This window comes from Lissotriton helveticus, chromosome 1_1 (assembly GCF_964261635.1).
Source record: "Lissotriton helveticus chromosome 1_1, aLisHel1.1, whole genome shotgun sequence".
Lineage (NCBI taxonomy): Eukaryota > Metazoa > Chordata > Amphibia > Caudata > Salamandridae > Lissotriton > Lissotriton helveticus.
The window spans coordinates 821,560,159-821,581,713 of NC_136057.1; positions in this window are offsets into that span (position 1 = coordinate 821,560,159).

Genomic DNA, 21,555 nt, shown 5'->3' on the forward strand with positions numbered 1-21,555 from the left:
TGGAATACACCCAAATGCTGCTAAAGCACAGTGCACTTTAATATAATGTATTCATATCAATGCTAAACATATATTGCTAAATTACATACAATGAACTATGGTGGGGAGCACGATCAACTGCTATGTTCTGTGAACTATTTGCAATATATTTCAATGAGATGCTTGGCAAGTCTCTTTGTGTATTTTAGCAAATATTAATGAATAATGCAAAGAATAAGGGAATCACAATCATGTATAATCATTTGCAGTTTGTAAACCAGCAAACTCTATTACTGATTTAATCACAACAGTGAGCTGATGATTCTGCCAGCCCAGCGTATATGTTGTGCCATGTTGATGGTATAAATGCTTTAAGAATGTTTTGGTTCAGCAGTGCCCTGGCTTAATGCTCTTCATTTCTAAAGAGGATGGCATTATACTTGTGATAGGCATATCCTCCTGATAAGGGCTTGGACGTGGAAGATAGGATGATAAGGTAGCTTCATGATAACTTGCCATTAATCTTCATTAATCCTGACAGTGTATTTTTTTCCAGCATACCCCCTACCCACAATGCTTTTAGTTGTCACCATTCGGTGTTTGGTAATTGCAGGCTAAGTGGCGACATCACAGGGGTTTTGTGGGAGACAGAGTTTAGGGCTCAGATCAGATATATACATTAAAGAGTACATTTTTCTAATTATAGAATTGTTTACAAATTAATTTATTGGTATGGAGAAACTTTTTTGACTCTTGATGGTGAGGAATATGCCTGTGCGATAAGTACTGTGACAGAAAGGCCCAGACCAGAAGTAATGAAAATTCCTTGCATGTAATCAGGACATTAATGAATATCTTGATGCCCTCACATGCTATTAATTTTCATTAGCATCTCTGAACCCAATATATTTAGAATTTAAGAGACTAAGGGGCCGATTATGATTGCGGTTTTTCCGTATCCTCCGGGCCGGCGGAAGCCACCGCCGGCCCGGAGGATGCGGAAAAACCGCTGCGGAGCCTCCAAAGACCCACCGCCATATTAGGATGGCTGGTGGGTCTGGAATTCCGTCCGCCGCTGTTCCGCCGCAGTTGCATTACAACCGCGGCGGAATAGCCCTAATATGGTGGTGGTGTCTAACAGACACCGCCAGCCATATTAGGATGGTGGGAAAGACATGCTTTTCCGCCGCGGAAAAGCATACGGACTTTCACTTCGGGGGCCCGTTGCGGGCCCCCTGGGTGAAGGGGGGTGGGGGGTGCACATGGGGGGTACCTATGGTACCCCCTGCATTTGCGTGCACAAAGCAGCAGACACTGCGCGGTGCCTGCCGCTTTGTGCACGCAAATGCGATGCATGCATTTTTAACCTTGCGGCGGGTGCAGCTTGAAGCTGCACCCGCCGCAATGTTAAAGATAGAGGATGTGAACGCCACCCTGGTGGTCAAATCCTAATCTGCTCGGAGGGAACGCTGCAGCCCCTGCGGACGTTCCCTCCTCGACCATAATCGGCCCCTAAATACTATGTTCTACATTATGTTCCAACATGGAAGGGCAAAAATCGCATTACTAAAACTGAAACAACGCATGCACTTTATAAGAATTGATATTACATACTATAAGAGATGCTGTTCAGTCTCCTAGAAGAGAGTACAGATTGTTCAAGTAAGTATACAAAATCGGTGCAATTCCTCCATATGCCTCGGGAAAAGAATGATTAACGTACCGAGTGATTTTCAATAGGAGCAAAACATATTAAATACAAAATTCCATGTAACAAAATGTAATCTTTTTCTCTTGTCAGAGTACTTTATATCTTATCAGTTTAGGAATACCGAGTTTTATTTTTGTTCCTGCCCTCATGTAGACCTATAAGTCTCCCTTATTACATCTGTCTGCTTGGGGTTATTCAACACATTTTAAAGCACTACAGACAGAGGAAGCTGAAATCCCATTATACCTGTGGAATGCCCGATGCACTGTGGGGAATGGATTTTGGTACCTTGTCTGTTCCATTTCACCTGATGGCTCCTAATACGCATGTGGTAGAAATTGAACTGACAGAAAAATGGTTATCTCGAAGGACTAATTTCATAACAGTGTGAAGTTTCCGAGAATACAAAGATATCTACCCGAACAGCTTTCAAACGCACTGCATTTCATGTGAAATATGGGGATTGTATTATCTGACTATAAAGGATTCAACATTTCATTTTTTATGTAGCTATTACATGAAAATATTTCTGGATAGCCATCTCATATATTTTTGTCGTGAAACGATATTATAAAATTAGATAGGATGTACCAGTTTGCCACCCACCATCTTTTATTGAAATGCCTAGAGGGATTTTTTGTGTTGATAAAATGGATACAAAGATACCAAATTACATTCTGATCCATATAGATTCAGAATGCTCTGAATTTAGTGAATAGTTTCATAAGCCAATTGAATTCAAAGAAAATAGGTAGAAGCTGGACTGCTGTAGTGCCCCATGCCAAGCTATGAAAAATGTTTGATCTAATTAAATCGTGCCATGCGCATCTCTCTGGAATTTATCTGTTAGGGGACGGCAGTTTACACTCCAAAATGAAAAATTCGCTTTCTGACAAGGACATCTGAAATTGTTTTAGCTCTTCTTGTGCTCTCTAGTCATTCCAAATTGTAGCAGAAATGCCGATAGCAATCAGAAGAACATGGGTGAGGCTACAAAGTTTTACGTGTGAATTTCGGATAGTTCCCACAAAACCTAAGAAAATACCCAAAGGACGCAAAGTTCTAAGTGAGTGTAGGTTTTGAGCAAGAAACAGATCTTTCATCAGGACTTTGGTGCAAGTGTGTATTTTATTGAGTCATTGTGCTGGCACAACACGTATCAGATTACTCATGATAAGAAATAAAGCCAGGAAACGTCTGCAAGTTACCTCTGCCGACTACTATTCATGAGAGAAAACTTAAACTGTGCGAGTGCATTACTGATGGGTAGACCAGCAATCGTGAAATCATCAAAACTCTGCTTACCTATTAAACAAAAACTTCACACACCTCTTGCAAATAATGGATACAAACAAGCTATAGTATTCAAAAGAGCAAATCACAGGGTTTAAGATAGCCCAGTACGCTCAGAAATCTGTCAGCCAGCGCCATGCTACCTAGAAGGAGCAACCCAAGGTAATTTGGCTACGCTCTCGAACAGATTTCCCTTTTTGCTAGTCCTCATTTACCTTTTCACTTAAAGCTTCAAACCTACAGTCCCAATAATGCCGCCCTGTTACTTCGTCTGCAGCCCTATGTCTAATAGCCTAGTAAGACGTTATTGGCATTTTCATAAATTACTAGGTCAACTGGAGATTCAAGATCTAGGTCTGGTGTAATCAAAGAACTTTGGGCCAGATGTACAAAGATTTTTTGCTGTCGCAAATGGATTTTAGACCCGTTTGTGCCTGCAATGAAACCAGTGGCCCATGTACTAATCCCATTTTGCGAGTCGCAAATCAAGTTGCGACACGCTATTAGGAAGAGTCGTTCCAAGGGCATCCCTTCCTAATAGCGACTCCTTAAGCTATTTAAGAATGTTATGAGACCGCGAAACACTTGCAGTTTTAGCAACCTTCTCAGAAGAGTGGATCCTGTGCACACGCAAGTGTGGTCTATAGTCCTGGAGTCAGGACCTGCGCATATGCTGAAATGGTTTTCGTGAAGGTTTCAAAGATGCCAAATACAAAGGTTCAGGTGGGTGAAAATATTTATAAGTTATTTGTTGGTCAGTACAGAAATAGTAGCCAGCTACTGTGCACTTAAACATCGGTGCAGTGATTGGTTTAGGTGCACAGTATGACATCGTTGCTCTAGCACTAAGCATGCCAAAACGGTCTTTGAGTTGCGAACAGTAAACTGTACCACTATGTGTAATTATGTCGTTTTTGTTCCAATTTAACATGCCTGGCAACGTATTTAGATTGTTTTTCCCTTCTCTCCCTCCTTTTTCCCCACAAATGTCATTTGTATGCAGCATGAAAGGCAACTGTTTATAATTCCACGACTAACATGATTTATATATTTGTCCTGAAGATGATGCCATGTATCTTGTTTTTCGGCATCGAAACGTCATCGACATAATAGGATCATATGTACTGTACATGCTTGTGAATGCTATGTACAATGGTCACTCAAACTACAATCAAGTCTGTTCACTGATATAAGTAGACAGACCAATTTGCTCGCTCTTCCTATACTTGTTATTTTGTCTTGTTGACTGTAGGTCACGGGCTGTGCCCCCTTGACATTACTTTCTGATTTTGTGCATCGCCAAATAAATTCCTGTCCGGCTGGACAAAGGACATAAATACTGTTCAAGTTTATGTCTATTTTTATCTTGATCCTCCAAACCACTAGGGTCCACTGTTTTTTGTAATAAGTTAACGCCCAAGGTCCCTAGTGTACTACCTTCGGGTTCACTTGTTTCTTATAACGAGGAGTGGATAGTGGCAGACTAATATGTGTTGAAGGTACTAGGGTTTTTTTAACAAAGTAATTTCTTCTGTTGACCATTACTGAGATGTATTCTTGTATGTGATGATACTGCATTGCCTTTGAAAACTGCATCATGTGAAAATTTGAATTTGTGCAGGATTTGTTCCAACACACGTATATTTGCCTTGTGTTACATTAGTACATTAGTACGTATGCAGTCTTATCTTGCTTTTTGGAAATGCTTGCTTGAACAGATATCACACATTCACCCTTTTTTACGATACTACATATGCACTCTTATCTTGTTTTATTGAAAAGCTTGCTTGAACTGTTTGGTGAAAAAATTGAAAGCGTTGAGCTCACATTCCATACATTGAGGCATTTACACATGAAGGCACACACACTTTCCTGACCTAAGGAGGGAACATTTGACACAAATATAATTGAGCACACCAAAACACATCTGAAAACAAGCTATACAGGACAGAAGAGAGACCAAAGGAAGGCAGTGTTAGAATTTTGGGCTATCTTTGAAGAGGTATAACCTGATATCCTGACAGTGCTGACAGCGAGCAAGGCATCGGCACCTCCCCAGCATTAGGATATTTGAACCCAATAATACTAGAAGACGGTGAGCCCCACATCAAAAGACAGCCAGTTCGGTCTAAGCCCAAAAAGCCTAAAAGCAAGCAAGGACAATACCATTGGCACAACCCACATTTCTAGGGAAGGTCCACAAAAGCTTGACTCCCCGTTCACCGCACTCAACATGTGACACCTCAAAGGCAGGTAAAATATTTATTCCCACTGGGTCAGATGATTACAAATGTGGATCAGGGAAATTTGTGGCAGTTCTTGACAGCGACTCTGAGCTAGGGAAATGAAGGGAGCTCTAGTCCCCAGGAAGCTGACGATGAGGGTGGGGCTATAGAGTCTGTCCATATAGTTAAAGAAGAAAGCAAATTTGAGGGTGAAGCTTGTCTAACTAAGACAAGGAGTAGCTCTGAGCAAAAGGACGAGATGGCAGGAGGAAGTGAGGCATTAACAAAGGCAAGAGAGAGAGAAAGGGCACACAACCGGGCGTCAGAACGAGAATATAGGACAGCACACACTCCTCATGAGGAAAGCAAGGCCAGGTACAGGGCGGTGCGCTGGGAAGAGTTGGAGGTCAATGAAAGGCTACTAGCAGGTCTAAGAGCCACATCATCTGGTCAACATAGCAGAGGGGATGACAAAGGGATAAAATAGAAAGGCAGCCTGGTATTGACTGCCCCATGATGCAGAAAAAAACAAAATGGCACCTGTACGTGCACACAAGAAAAGCAGCAACAAATATATGCATTGCTCTACAAGGGTACACAATAAAGATAGAAAACCCCGAGGGATATAACAGCTAGAAAGAAGGGAAAGGCCCATGCATACCCATTTTGCAACCTACTAGCAGATTGGACTGAGGAGAGGGAGCAATATGCCAGGTCTTGGCTGAGGGAAGGATAGTTTGAGCCAGAGGACATGGCAGTAGTGCAGGACTTCATCAGGCATGTAGGAGGAAACACTAATTGGGACTTCCTTTACATGCAGAGATGCCTAATGAGATGGGAACGCTCTGTTGAGGAAAAATGCATAGAGTCACCTAGCATGAGAGTGTGTCCGTTACTACAGAAGGGCGCGTAGGGCATTATATACTTGCATGGGCTCAGATGAATAAAGATGGGTTGAAACCAAAGTTACTGCCATTGCCGGATGTGGCACGGAAGTATTGCAGGGATTCTGCACAAACACAGAACTCTGTGCAGGATTATGGGACCTCAGTGTATAGGGACTGGGTCTTCCTATCAACTTTGTGCCCACGAGCCCACAACAGACTAGCTATAATGTCTCACTTGCTCTCCTGCTCACTCACAGAAAAGCAGATTAATAGACACCCCAGAACACAACACTGCCATATCTCTCAGAAATCCCTGTAACAAGGCAAACCCTTTCACTCACGCTCTTGTACTCGTCCACAATAAAATCTGACGGAGTCACGAAATAGTTTAAAATATTTATTTGAACTAATGTACCCTAACATGCAGTATACGTGCCACAACAAGCAGGAAAATGCATAGTAGAAATATAGTCAGCATATCACATAGTCCATAAATCAAGAAGGGAGATGTCATCATAAAAAGACAGTGGAGAGTATCCTCCATCCCCTGCTAGGAAGCAGTATTAATATATATTAGAAGATATCTGGGCTTTGTCAGCAGACCCCATACCTCAGCCTATGGATAGTAGATCTACCTCACAGGTGCTGTTCCCTTTTCTCCCTGGTAAGGGCCCTCTGGAAGTGTCTCTCGTCTAATTCGTGTACCGCACTAAAAACAAAGTACGTTCCAAGCAACAGCTGCATCATTATGTTTTGTCTAAGAACTAAGGACTGGCCAGAACAAAATAACAAGGTGCATTTTTGTTCGACCTTGCACATAATGTTTAATCAAAATCCCAGGAACATGCAGAGAGTGAACACAGCAATGAGTTCTCAAGTGAAAGCAGTCATTGAAATATTGCAAAAACAAAGAAGTGTAGTAACGTGTGCAAAAGCAGAAGGCAAGCTACAACATGCTCATGCTAAATTAGTGACAAACGACAATGTCCTTATGGGCCACATGACAGAAGTGGATTACGTGCTTCCATAAAAAACACTGCATGTATCAGTCTAGCAAAAGGAGACGTTAAGAGCCTTCTAAGCAGTCGATTTGGGGAGCAGACTAACACAGTGTTGCCCAAGCTCACATTCCAGCTATCAAGCTAACTGATATCTAGCATGGCGGGCAATGTTTAATATGCACGGGCACCAGAACTGGACCACCCTGAGAAAAAAATTACCTGAAAACACAGATATATGAGGGCTAATGGCAGAGACTATGGAGCCAGAGGAAAGCATTAACGATTTCCAAAATAGAATGAGGGAAAGATGAGGAAAAGAAACCAGGCAGCCATGGACCGATAGGGGCCCACAAGTCAATATTCTTATTAAATGGTTACTTACTGAGATACAGAGCAGGCTGGACAGCGTAGTTGGTCTAGATACCAAACCCTGGCAGGAGATGCAAGCTCACATGGTCCACTACCAAAAGGAAAATCAAGAGGAGGTTAGAGTGAAGCAGGAGCATCTCCCAAGAGACACAACAAAGCTAGTTCAACACAAGTTGAAAAAGACTGCCCTCAAGGGAGCAGTAATGGCCGTAACTATGCATATGGCACCAGTCGCAATGGGGGCTCCACCACAAAACTTTGGAGGGTAGCAAATAAGCAGTACAGGAGCACAATCAGGGTATGGTAGTGGAGGCTAGGAAGCTTTGTGCAACCAGACCCTAGGGAGTACTAATATTGCCATAGGTGCAGGTCATCTGATGGAGTGTTGCTAGATAAAGGGATAGCATGAGCAGCAGAAGCAGCAGAGGTCAGTAAACCGGGGCCAGCCACCACATAACCCCACAAACACACCTCCTCAGTACCAAGCACAGGATAATCAGAACTTACCATATGCCCAGTCTCAAAAAAATCTGTCGGTCACTGCACAGCGGCAGCAGGGATCCAGCGATTGGGCAAGCACATGGCAGCAGCAGCCACAGACAGCAACCCAGTGCAACAGGGACTGGGGCCACAACCGCAGCAGGGAGGGATGACAGTGTAGGGAGGCAGCACCTTCTCGCAGTCACAGAGCCAAAATACACAGCAACATAGGGCCCCACAGCAAATCACAAAATGTAACAATAATACCAATAACCCAACCCCCAGATGATAGTAAAGGCTAACAGCATCCCCCTTCCCCCTTTCCCAGAACAACAATGACTGCAAACAGCATTAGAGTCCCAAAACCTTTTTACTGACTTCCTGGAATTCAGGGCTACTGTGGGCTTTGTCATCAGGTGACCACATTAGGTCCGCCATTGATGATGAGGCCATGGGAGTATTGAATAATCAGGTTGGCTGAAGCGCATGGAGAATGCAGGCCTCAGTCCACTGCTGAAACCCTAGGGAGGAGTTGACTGACCACCCAGGGTAGCGCAGTTGGATGAGGGGGCTGAGAGAATAAATTGGTTAAAAGAGCAGTCACGCAGGTCCCTCAGCCAAAGTCTGATGGCAATACTCCAATCACCAGGCCAACAGGTCCCCATGTGCTCGAGCCTCACACCCAAGCTTGATGTTTCCTTCATGGCGTGCAATTTCAAAAGTACCCCCAAATTGCTACAAAGGCCTCCGATGCAATAGAGGCCTCTCTTTCAGTAATGAACAAAGCCCTCCTCGGTGACTGGGACCAATGCTCTTCTCGTGCCTCGGATGGGACACTCCTGAATCTCCACAGCCCCCCAAATGCATAAGTCAATACGATTAGAGGCCTTAGTGGGTTACCAGATATCTCAAATTTGCCTGAACAGTCCTGTTTTTTCTTTTTTTCATCTATCCCGGCAAAATGTTTGGGGTGTTGGAAAGGTCCACTGAGATAGCCTTTTGAGCCCATAGTTAGTCTATGCCCCGTAGTGCTTAGGGGTCTGGGTTGGCCCAATTAATGAGTGCTGTCTTCCCGGCATCCTACACCCATCTCTGATGTGAATTTGCAATCCTTCTATCACATTGTGCAATATCCAGATTTTTGGTGTTTTTGGGAACGCTTGGTAGGTCTACCTCAGCAGAATGACGAGCTTGAGAATCCAGTCGGGGGCTCGCTGAACCTTCCAAGGTGAGGTGTGGCCTGAGGCAGAGGAGGGTGCCATGGACGACGGCCTCCAAGTCTCTACCCCCCCATCTAGGACATCGGTTGCACCCCCTTCCAGGTTCAACCCCCTTTCAAGCAGAATGAGCTCAAGTTGCTTAACCTTGAAGGCACCATCCAGGAAACAGTCGGCTCTAATTGCTGACCCCACGGTGGCAGTATCTTGGAGGGGGGAAGAGCGTCAGATCCTCTCACCATGAGGCAAGGGAAATAATGAATAGTGCGGCTCAAGAATATTAACCCAAACTAAAAGTAAAAAGCTACCAAAAACAAGATTCTAGATCAAAGGCAGGGTCAAGATAAGCAAAACCCGGTATCTGAGACCAAGAGGGAGGGCCGGGTTAAACACCACATGTGGAGAACAGGGAGGGACACAAGCAACAAATGTGCTCACAGGCAGGTGGTAGTCACCAACAACACCAAAACAACAACACGCCTCCTTCTCCTATACTTCCATGCACCTATTGGGATACGGAGCTGCAACGCATCTGCAGGACTAGCATCACCCTATAGGACTCCTACTAAAAGCCACAGTGATGTCCCTCCTTGTATTCATGAGACCACCTCACTAACATACCCACCACTGATATGATCACTCAGAATCGAAAAGTGGAAGGTCAGAAAACTGCCCAAGTCACTAAAAGACGTTTTTAATAGGGGTCATCTTCCAGTGCCTCACCAGATCATGACTAGTGTAGCATTGGAATCACACCCCTAGGGTAAAATACAGCGACTCCGAAACCATTAAAAACAAAGCATGTGTAATGTTTCTGAGCTAACAATCAACCAAGTTCTTTAAAAAAACAGGTAACGGAGAAGAAAACTAAGTGCACAAGCACAAATTTTCGTCAAGCCCCACACAGAAGGAAATAAGGAAATTTCCGAACTTACGTCAATGGAAGGAGGGAAAAATCTATGGGCTCTTAGCAAGGGGTCTGCTTCATACCTGTGTGGATGCACCATTCCTTTGTGTGACTGAGCCCCTCCATGGCGAGGATATCCATGACCTAAATCCCATGAACATTTTGAAATTGGCTAGAAGGAACTCAGCCATCGGAGGAGCACATATGTTCCAAAGGGACTCACACCTCAAACTACAATATCACAACAAAGGTTATGTATACTTGTATGGCTGTGTATGATCTGCCAGCTATGAGTAGTCCCACACTTGATTACCACTGAGGAACTGCTGGCTCAGAAGAGATCAACTAATGGGCAACTCTAGCGTCCACGTAGGGACATTTTGTGTTACACTAAACAGAACACAAGCATCCCACTTGTATTGCACAGCACCCTTCTACATCAAAACACGATGTCAGGTGGCTCTCAATCATCAGCCTTGTCATGTTATGTCTGCTCATTAGGTAGGTGCAGATAGGCTGTACCTGTTCGAAGAAATAGCCCCCGAGAAAGTAAAATGCATTATTCACCTCTACCTGTGTAGTATAAGGGCCAAGATCCACCCGACAACTACCGAACAGGTTAGCTGTAAACCTGACCTGATATGACACCAACCCAGCAGAGCTGAAAACACTGATATCCAAAACAGTGCAGGACAGAATGCAAAGGAAGGGTACCACAGGGGAGGTTATCACTTGGCCCCAAGATTTCCCGGAGAAGAGGTTTTGTAGGCAGTGAAACCCCCAACTCACTGCACAATTACATCTGCTCCAATGCCCATCTTTGTATGGTGAATGGCACTTAGTGATCCAGGGCAGTCTTCTTTGACAACAAGTGGTCTACCAACATGTGTAGGGCCATCCAGCTTGAGGATAAAACAGTGAAAGGTTGCATGGGGAGGGTTTAATGAAAGTATGGATAGTCCTTGTCAGGAATTCTGGGACACGTGGTGGATGGGTTCACTTGATTAGAAGGGAAGTGTCTGATTGTATGGAAACTTACCCTCTATTCTTTATGTTTTAGAAGAAAGAAAATGCTTCCGATGGGCATGAATGCTAACTGCGGAGTGACTTTACATATTCCGGAAATGCAGTTGTGCACCTCCATGCTTCTGGATTTTTATTGGCAGCGCAGGGAACATGCCTATACTCAGCTGGTTCCTGGATGGAGAGGTTTGTGTTCCCTGGTAACCTTGCACATCCCGACCCTGGTCATTCCCGAAGAAGAGCTAATGGAGTTGAACCAGCACCCTTTCAAGAAAGAGATCACCTTGCTGCACCAAGCTCGCTAAAGCAGCGTGGCACTCCTAAAACTCCATAAATTCAAATGACACATGAGTTAGGAACATATAGTCAATCAGGGCCTATAAAACATAGTGATCACATGCTACTCATGCTGAACATTCAGACACATTCACCCTTCAGTCCAAGCAGGTCAAGACCCATCTGTTGTAACCATAGGCCATTAATTTTTACCTGTAAAAACAGGAACCAACATTCCTCACCATATATGGTTTGCCAGAAACCCTTTATTGCTTGTTGCAATATTGTATTAAAAGAGATCACAAAATCGATGTAAATTGAGAAATTTCTCACACCTAGTTCCTGTAACTGTTCTCCCAGCCTAACTGTTTAATTAAAAAAAGGGATTCTGTTTTGCCAAACATCTCTTGTTCACTGTTTTTTTAAGGAAATCTGATTCGAGCAACACTCTTTCGCCTGAGCTTCCTTGCTAGTAGTTGAATGTATGAGTTATATAATGGGGAGAGAGGGCATCCCTGCCTCTTCCCTCTCATGATTTTGAACTCTGTTGTTGTTCTGTCATTTATGAGAATTTTGGCTGGGGGATTTGTAAATATTCGTTGAATTACTCTCCCTGGAAATTCTCCCCTAGGTTATAAAGTTTCAGAACAGCATTCAATTTGGGCCAATTTACCCTATCAAGTGCCTTAGTGGTGTTGAATGTCAAAACAGCCAGGGGAACTCTGAAGGTGGTCTCCAAGTCAATTGCACATATCTGCTCGTGTGTTAATTCATAAATATATCTACCCTTCATAAAAACCTTCTAAACCTCTGTTGCTGCACTAGAGGTTGACTCTCTTACTGGAGCAATTTTTCTTCCAATTCCTCAACTTCTCTCCTATATTTCTTGTTCTCCTGGGCTGCAATGCTAATTAGCTTCCCCATCATAAATGCCTTAAAGGAATACCAGACTATAAACAGAAGGTCTTAACCTACATTTATACTCGTTAATTGCTCTGTTTCCACTCTTAAATGCTCAATGACCTCTTCATCTAATAGCAGGGTCTGGTCTAAAGTCCACCTCTCTAAGTCTTGCCTGATGGCCAGTTTCATCTCTAAAACGACTATTGCATGGTCGGAGAGTTGAGATGCTACATGTTAAACCTATTTGACATTTTCACTTATACCTTGATCTACTAATGGAACGTCTATCCTGGATGAGTGACCATTTTCTCTGTTATGAAAGCTATAACCTAGGTCCTTCACAGATCTCACCCTCCATATATTGCACAGACATAGATGATTCATCTTTGCTTTTCAGGTATACCTGCATTTTTTGGATATCTTTCGGACCTTGTATTATTTGATCCATCTAGGATGTTATCCATAATTGTGTTAAAGGCTCCAGCCATAATGAATGGAGCAGACAAAGTCAATAATTTTTGGAAGACTACTTTAAGGGGATCGATATCCTCCATATTGAGCCCATAATATCCCACCAGGGTATATTTTTGGTTGTTCAATTGTAGAACAGCAGTAACATATCTGCCCTTCTTATCCGTCTTACTCTCTAATATAGTTGCCTCAAGTTGTTGTTTTAGTAAGATTGCTACCCATTTAACATGACAGCACTGGTCGCTGCATATCACATGTCTGTCACACTCACTTCTGTTTGCTAAATAGCTCCAGGCATTCCTCTTTGGTAAAATTGGTTTCTGGCCGAACTGTAACCTGAGCCACTGAATCCTTTCAAGTTTTTATTATTCTGGCTTTGGTCAAAATCTGCTCTATTATTGAATATGTCAGGAAGTTAACCAAGATCTTTCTTGAAGTGCATCTGCTGGGGTGTTTCCTAAATGGGTCCATGCGCACTGGTTGGATAGCAAGAGTACGAACCTCCTCTGAGACTCTTAATATCCTCCCCTTATGTTCTTTCTGGCACATTCAAGCCTCTTATGTTGTTTCATCCTTGCACTATTTTCTAGTGGTTCAAGTTTATGCTGGATCATTCTCTGAGTTGTATTGCCCATATCTCCTGTCTGTCTTTTGTAGCTGCAGTTTTAAATATGTGCCACTGTATCTCAAGTAGATTTTCTACTTGAGCAGCAGCTTTCTGATTGCAACCTGTCACGACCACCCATGCTGGAGAAATCTCAGCTCCAGGGGACACCAAATCTCGCTTGTGCTTGTAAGCCTGCTGTTTTCAAGCCAAGACAAGGCAGTGTTCTGGTGAGGAGGTAACCTTGATATTTGTGTGACTATAGGTACCCCTTTCCTCTCTTTTGAAGGCTCATGGGGCATTATCTGGGAGATATAAGAAACCCATTCAGCAATATACCTACTGTGGTATAGTATACTGTGCATGTTAAATTTATGTTAACTGTATGTTCACCACTTAGTTTGGATTATATGTAAATACACAGTTGTTTTGATTTGAGTGTAGAAGGGATCACTTCTAGGTCCTAATGAGAAGCCAGGGGAGGGCTTTGAAACAAGTAGACACAGGACACACCGCTCTTTAAAGCATAGTATCTCCATCTCATTACCCACTTTTAATGATACCAGCTCAAAGGAACATTAACATTTATTTTTTACACTGAGCCAGGTATTTTTAAAATTTTCACCATTTATCATTCACTCACTTCTGACCCATCCACTCACACTCCTACACCACACTTAATATTGCTTTTTATAACCAGTGCTCCCACACAGTCGTAGTTCGCAGCACACCCCGTCCCGCAGCGGGGCGAGAAGACCCCGATGATGAAGCATGACACCAAGGGTCCTTTTGGTGGGTGAGGGGTATTTAAACAAAGATGTGTGCTTTCCACCATCGGAGGAGACACACGTATTCTGGAGGAACACTTCTATACTTTCCCATTAGGGTGCATCCCTTTGTTTTTGACAATATAAATTAAAAGTTGACAAGTATGAAATTCTCCCATTAAATCAATTATGTTTCATGTAGATTTTACTTCTAATTTTAGTTGGAATTCAGATAAAATCAGATAACTTGGTCTATGGTATAAAGCTTTTATAAGGGAAACTGCATCACTCACCCTAAAAGAACTCATTAGTTTTGTCTTGGTTGGGCCACCAAGATACAATAAAGAAGATTCTAGTATGTATATTACTTTTTTATTAGGTCGAGCCTAGTGTTGCAGCGCATGCGCTGCTTGCTTTGCGAGGCATGCAGTATTCAGTGTAGAGTGGAAGCTTTGTGGAAGCTTCGCCCACTCTCCCCCCATATTTTTCATTGGCTTGGGTCCTAAATGCTCCCTTCCGATTGGTTTCAGGCCTATTAGTCCCCCCTCATGATGGCCGTGTCATCATTAGTATCCTTCCATGGCTACTGGCCCCTTTACTTCAAACACTATTTTCTTCTTGTGCCCCCTTCCTGCAGTCCGTGATTCCGCGCCCCACATACCCCCACCACACTCCCATTCATGCCTGCTCGCACGCCCGCACTCCCGTTTCCAATGCAATAGGTTTTGTGTAAATGCGAGTCCTATTACATTGTAAATGCTTGTTTACAAAGAAAGCTATTTTTCTGGAATAAAAGATGCCTCAGATTCTCAACTGTGTTTTCCACTTTCAGTCTCATGGATCATTTAGTCTTTGAGGGGGGCATTATGACAATGTGCTTGCACAACGGAGGCCCCGCACGGCTGGCCAAGCTTAGCCATCCACCCAACATGGATACAGACGTGCATCTGGTCTGCTGCTACGCTTCTTTGAGTCACCTCGTAGGCTCATTCACTTGTTTTCAGACAAGAACAAAGTACCTAACTGAGCAAAATACACCCAAAATTTGAACATGACAGGCAAAATACAGAAAACGCAGAGGCAAACCTCAATGGAGTGGCACAAACCCCCTCCTACCCCACACTATTCTGTAATGTTTGAGGGAACCACTGAAACAAATTCTCAAAGCAGAGAGACTCCAAACCCCAGTCCTTCTATAACCAGTTGCGATAACTCTAGTATCGCCATGAGAAAGGAGACATTTATAAATAAGCTAAACCTACAGTCTTGGTAGCGAAAGTGCCATGTCCCAGCACTGGCATTGCGTGCCCATCGTTCAGCTGAACCCACGTGTCCTTGGTAAATGTCATGAACTTGAACTGAAGAAGTGTGACTTTGGTGCAAGGTGTGCTCGGCACTCCTGCCTACTACAGACCAGACGCTCTCCAGGCAGCCAGTGCACTTGCCTTCTCTACTGTTTGCACAGCGCCAAAACTTTTATTAAGTTGGGGCGGCCGCTAATGGGAGTGGCTGGACTCTGTGCTGACATGTGTAACAGAGAAAGCAATGCTGAGTGAGAAGGTGGGTTACGCACAACGCCAAGAAAGCAGAATGTGCCTCGACCTTGAAGGTGAAGAAGGGTCCTGAACTCGATCTGCAACAGTATTAACACTCAAAGGAGGCAGCACAGAACTAGGCACAGCTGTGCGCCTCAGCCAGGCTGCAGAGTTGTTAAAGTGGCAACATACTGATACACCACTGCCAGTAAGGGAGCAAACGTTTGGGGAGATCTTTCCAATCCTAGTTTTCTAATGGGATAACCAGATTTACAAGTCCTACAAGAAAAAAACTGGACTGGCTCAGCATGCGTCATTGTGTGGCCCAGGGAAACTTGGGGGTCCATTAGGATGATGGGCGGACTTTGTCCGCCCGTCATCCTACCGGTGAATGGGACCACCTGCCATAAGGGCGGGGGTCCCGTTTTACATATTTAGATGCGCCCGCCACAGTGGCGGGCGCTTCCCGCATTTTTAGCATGGCGGCGGGCGGTGCTGAACGCACCGCCAGCCGCCATGCTAAAAATGCACGTTGTGCATTTCAATGCACAACATGACAGGCACCGCGAGGTTGTTGTGCACCCCCCACCCCCACGGAGTCCCTGGGGGCCTGCAGCGTGCCCCCGCAGGGGGACTCCGCATGCCTTTCCGTGGCGGCATTGCCGCCACGGAAATGCATTCCCAAATGCCTATCCTAATATGGCTGGCGGTGTCTAATAGACACCGCCACCATATAAACCCTTTTCCGCCCTGGCCGCAAGGCGACCGGTGCGGAAAAGCGGCGACTACCGCCTGCCTGGCCGGGGCAATCCGCCCGCCATCCTAATGGACCCCTTGGTTGGGTTAGGGTTAGGGAGCAGTATCCATAACATCTGGGACTACTGAGGAAAAGCACAAAATACGGAACAAAAACTCGGTACAGGCATAATATCAAATTTGAGACAACTAGAGAAATACTTCCAGTAGAATCTTGATGAAAGGGGAGGGTAGGAAGGAAATCCTATGCAGCTGGGCGAGCAATGAGGAAGCTGTCAATGGAATCTATGATGCTGTGGGTGCTAGAATTGTCTTCCTTTTGTTGATCAATGCAAATGTGACCCTGGTAGGAATAAAAAGTTGAAAATAGGAAGAAGAGTTAAGCCATGGTCGGAAAGGATATATTTAGGCCCGATCGAAATTTAAATTACACCAGCATAATTTACGTAATTTCAGGAATGTTTTGCTTTAAGCTTAATACCTAAAGATAATGGCAGTACTTTACTGCCCGTTACTACACGCCATTTCCGGTGAAAGTTTATCAAGAGATTCACCATTCGCATTAAAATAATTACTACAAACGTACATGAGCAGCTATTGCTTAGGTTATTTGTTGAAATGCATCCGTGCACCCAAAAAATGGATTGAAGGATGCATTTTGTGCTAAAAAAAATAGCAAAATGTGATGAATGTGCATTTCGCATAATTATGTGCAATTTTGTTTCATTTTGATGAAATTTCACGTAGTCATGCAAAAGCAAATGACGGAATTTTGCACATTATATTAAAGAAAGGCCGCAATATGGTGCATTGTTGTTTTCCCGATATAATTTCCACAGCCTACTGCACCCCTCTCCCAACATGAGTGAAGTCCCGGGACTGTGGGGGCCCCAGCAAACCCCAACTATTATTTTTTTAACATATACCCTCGGGACCTATTTCCACAGCCTACTGAACCCCCCTCCCAACATGAGTAAAGCCCCGGCACTGTGGGGGCCCCAGCGAACCCCCACTATTATTTTTTTAACATATATCCCCGGGACCTATTTCCACAGTCTACTGAACTCCCCTCCCAACATAAGTGAAGCCCTGGGACTGTGGGGGCCCCAGCGAGCCCCCGCTAATATTTTTTTAACAAATACCCCTGAGACCCAGCCCACCCAGGGGTCTCATTAAAATAAAATGCAGAAACCTGTGACCCCTGCTCCAATTGCACAGATTTTTTATTTTTGTAATTCTTTTTTTTGGCCCAGGGGTTTTTTCTGGGACCTCCTGAGCAGGCCTAGGGGTTCAGGGTGTTTCTACCCTACCCCCTTTTCTTGTTTTATACCTTTGTTTCTCATTTTTCTGGTGCCTCGCTTCTACCGAGCCACAAGATGGCTGCCAACTCTTCCTGGTTTAGAGTGCTGGCAGCCAATCACTGTGAAGCTCGCGCACGCGACTTAGGATCCGCCCAGATATTGAAACTTTTATTTTTCTAATTTCTCATCAACTACTGAACGCATTTACACCATTTGTAAGTAGGTCGCTTTCTGACTCAAGCACTAACTTTTTGTCAAATTTGGAGTAATTCCATTTAGTAGTTTCGGCTTTAGCCTTGCACAAATTTTCCTATGGGAAATTGATTTTTCTCTCTTATTTTTTGAATTTCTCAAAAACTACTGAACGGATTTACACCATTTAAAAAAAAGGTCGCTTTCTGAGCCAAGCTCTACCTTTCTCCCAAATTTGGAGTAATTCCGATCAGCAGTTCGGGCTGTAGCTCGTCACAAAATTTCCTATGGGGAAAATGTGTTTTGGGACCCCCCTTTTTTTCTCAGCCCCCACTTGACAAATCCCCCCCAACTTTCTGTCAGGGTTCGTCAGTAGCGCCAAGGATAATACACCACTAACCTTTGGTACAGCCGGGGGGGCGTGGCTAGCCGAGCAGCGAAATGGCCGCTCTGTGAGCGAGCTCCGCCGGCTACGTTCTGAAATCCTGACATTATCCTTGTTTGGTCACCTGCGGACCCCCGTCATACCAGGGACTGTGCGCCTGACACTCGGCGGATCCCGGAGCCGAACTTTGGAGAGCGGAGCTCCCCGGATGGTGGCGTTGCACATTTGCCGACCTGTGCGCTAGAGGCGTCCCGAGACTGCGGAGCTGTGTGCTGGGCGCCGCAAGCTACTGTGGTCCGCGGCTTTGAAGGCCTTTGGTGCTCCTGTGGCAGAGACCGCGAGACCCCGCTGACTTTGGTGCCGTTCCATTGCGGCGCGCTGGTGGACCCCTGCTGGCCCGGTGAGCGTGTCTGGACACTTCTGGCCCGTAGATCTTGTGGGGCGGACTGTCCCCTGAAGTGGGGGCAAGAGCTGACACCCTCCTGCAGATAGCTTGCCACGTTTGACAGCCTGGTGATTGTTGACCGACGTTGCTGCGCCTCGGCCGATGGGGAACGCGGCCCTAGGCAGCGGCCGCCTTCAGACAACGAGGTGAGGCGGGGGACCTGCGCGAGCGGGGTGTGGGACGGCCGCGCTCAATATCCTGACCGCTATCCGCCGAAGAGAAACCTCTGACTAAATGAGATGGGGCTGCTCTGATACCAGTGCCCACTGAGCCTGTGCACTCCTACGGTCCCTACGTCCACCTCTGCATTCAGGAGCCGCACTAAACTGACCTCGGCGCAGGGAGGCCGAGGGACCGGAATTGGTGCCGCCGCCATTTTGAGACCTGCAGGTACGTGTTGCTGTATACGGCTGCAGGCGCGCACCTAGTGGCGCGGTGTGCTGAAGTCCTGTCAGCTTTGCCAGTGGACCTGCGTTCCCCATTACTGACACGTGCTGCCTCTTGTGATCCGTGCACTGGAATAAGTTTGACCTACTTGCTGTGGTTATTTGCGCGTGTGCCCCACTGCCCAACGGTCGCCTCCGCCATGGGGGGGAAACATGAGGCCAGACAACCCAAACTCAATTTTGATAATAAAAAACCGCCAAAACACCCGCAGGCTGAATCGGACGGCGGAGAATCTTCGTCGCAGGGTGCACCAGCGGACATCGACTTTGGGGCGCTTATTATGGAAGTGCGGTCCAGCCTGAAAAGCATCGATGGCAAACTAGACGCAATGTCCGTGCAACTGGAGTCTGTGAAGGCAAAAGTGGGCGCTCATGAGACGAGACTGGATAGCCTAGAGAATAGACAAACTGAATGCTGCGAATTCCAACAACAGGCCAAAAAACACATCGTGAACCTAGAGAAGGATCTGGAGAGCCTACGCGCTAAGGCGGACGATTTGGAAGCGCGCTCCCGTAGGTCCAATGTTCGCATTACTGGTATTCCAGAAACGGCAAACACCGGCAAGATGGAAATGTTCGTGTCTGATCTACTACATGAGCTTTTTGACCCGGCTCTGTCACCGGTGTTTGCGGTCGAGAGGGCGCACAGGACACTTGGGAAAGTGCCGCCGCTGGGTACGCCGCCGCGTCCTATCCTCGTCAAGCTGCTAAATTACCAGGACAGGGACCTCATTCTACGGCTGGCTAGAGAAAAAGGCAAAATAACGCATAAGGGAAATGCTATTTCGTTCTACCCAGATTTCACCCCCCTGGTGCAAGCGGCCCGCAAGGAATTTCTGCCGGCCAAGAAAGTGCTGCTGCAAGCTGGCGTGAAATATTCCCTGTTATATCCAGCAAAGCTGAAGGTGCTCCATGATGGCGAGACGCACTTCTTCACGGATGCAAAGTCGGCGCTTAAATTTGCCAAACACATCACTGGCCCTTGAGCTAGAAGGAAATCGCCCAGACTGGAAGACACTGCTGATCAACTGAGTGACAATGACTAGATGGGCTGCCAACATATAGGCTGCTGCGCTGCTCATTTGCTCCCTCTGAGTCTGACACCGGAGCTTGGGAATCCCCAAGCATCTCCTGGAGCCACGAGTCATCTGTTTGCAAGAGAGGCGAGTAATTGCTGCAGTCCGGGAGGTGGATTTGTAACTGCCATTACCTAGACCGAGTGTGAATATAGCTGTGGTGAGATTCGTGGTCCCTGGGACGGGGGCGCCGTCGGGGCCCTACAGCTCTTTTTTTCTGAATGTAGCCACCCCGCTCAACCGGGGGTGTAAGCTGGGTGCGCCACGTCCCCATGGGGTGTATCCCAATGTTTCAAATGTTGGTTGTTTACCACGCCATGCGGGTTCTTCTGTGGGGTATGTCACCGCCTGTTTGGGGGGTTGGTGAGGGAGGTGGGGAGCGGGGGGGGGGTTGCAGTTTTTGCTGTTTGTAGTTTTGACCTGGTGCACTGAGAGATACCTTCTATTTTCATGTCTTAACGCGTGGTCATTATGTGTGCTGTGTGCGGGGATGGGGGGCCCTGGGGATTGGCTGCTGTTCGGGGTTCTGCTGACTATACTGTGCTCCTATGATGGGGGGGGTTAAATTGTGGACTTGGAACATTAGAGGCCTGGGGGACTACAAGAAGGCCCGGTTGATGCATGGTATGCTAACCAGACATAATGTGGATATATGTTTCCTGCAAGAAACTCACCTTAATGCTGTTCCTTCACCTAGACTGCGTAATTCTAGATGGTCTAATGTGTACTCTGCTATATTCTCCAATTATGCGAGGGGGGTGGCTATCCTTGTACGAAGAGGGCTGGACTGGCGGGAACGCACCTGCGAACAGGACAAGGATGGGAGATATGTGCTCTTACATGGTTTTTTGCAGGGCAAACCGGTTGTGCTGGCTGCCATCTATGGCCCAAACGTGGATGATCCTGACTTCTTTCTGTCTTTATGGGCGCGGATTGCTCTGCTTGATTGCCAATCAATTATTGTTGGGGGGGATTTCAATGTGGTGCTTGATGATGCAATTGATAGGAGGGGTGTGGGTAGGCCAACCCATGCTAGAGCGCGTCAGGCTATATTTGATGTAATGGGGGAAGGTTTGCTCTCAGATGTGTGGAGAATTCGGCACCCTGGGGAAACATTGGGCACCTGCTACACATGTCATCAGTCTGCCTGGTCTCGCTTAGATTACTGGCTGGTGTCGCCGGAGGTGGCGACGTGGGTGAGGAACGTTGACATACAGGCCAGATCGCTGTCAGATCATGCTCCGTGTGAGTTGGTGTTATGTGTGCCTGATGCGATGCATAGAAGTTTCCAGTGGCGTCTACCTCC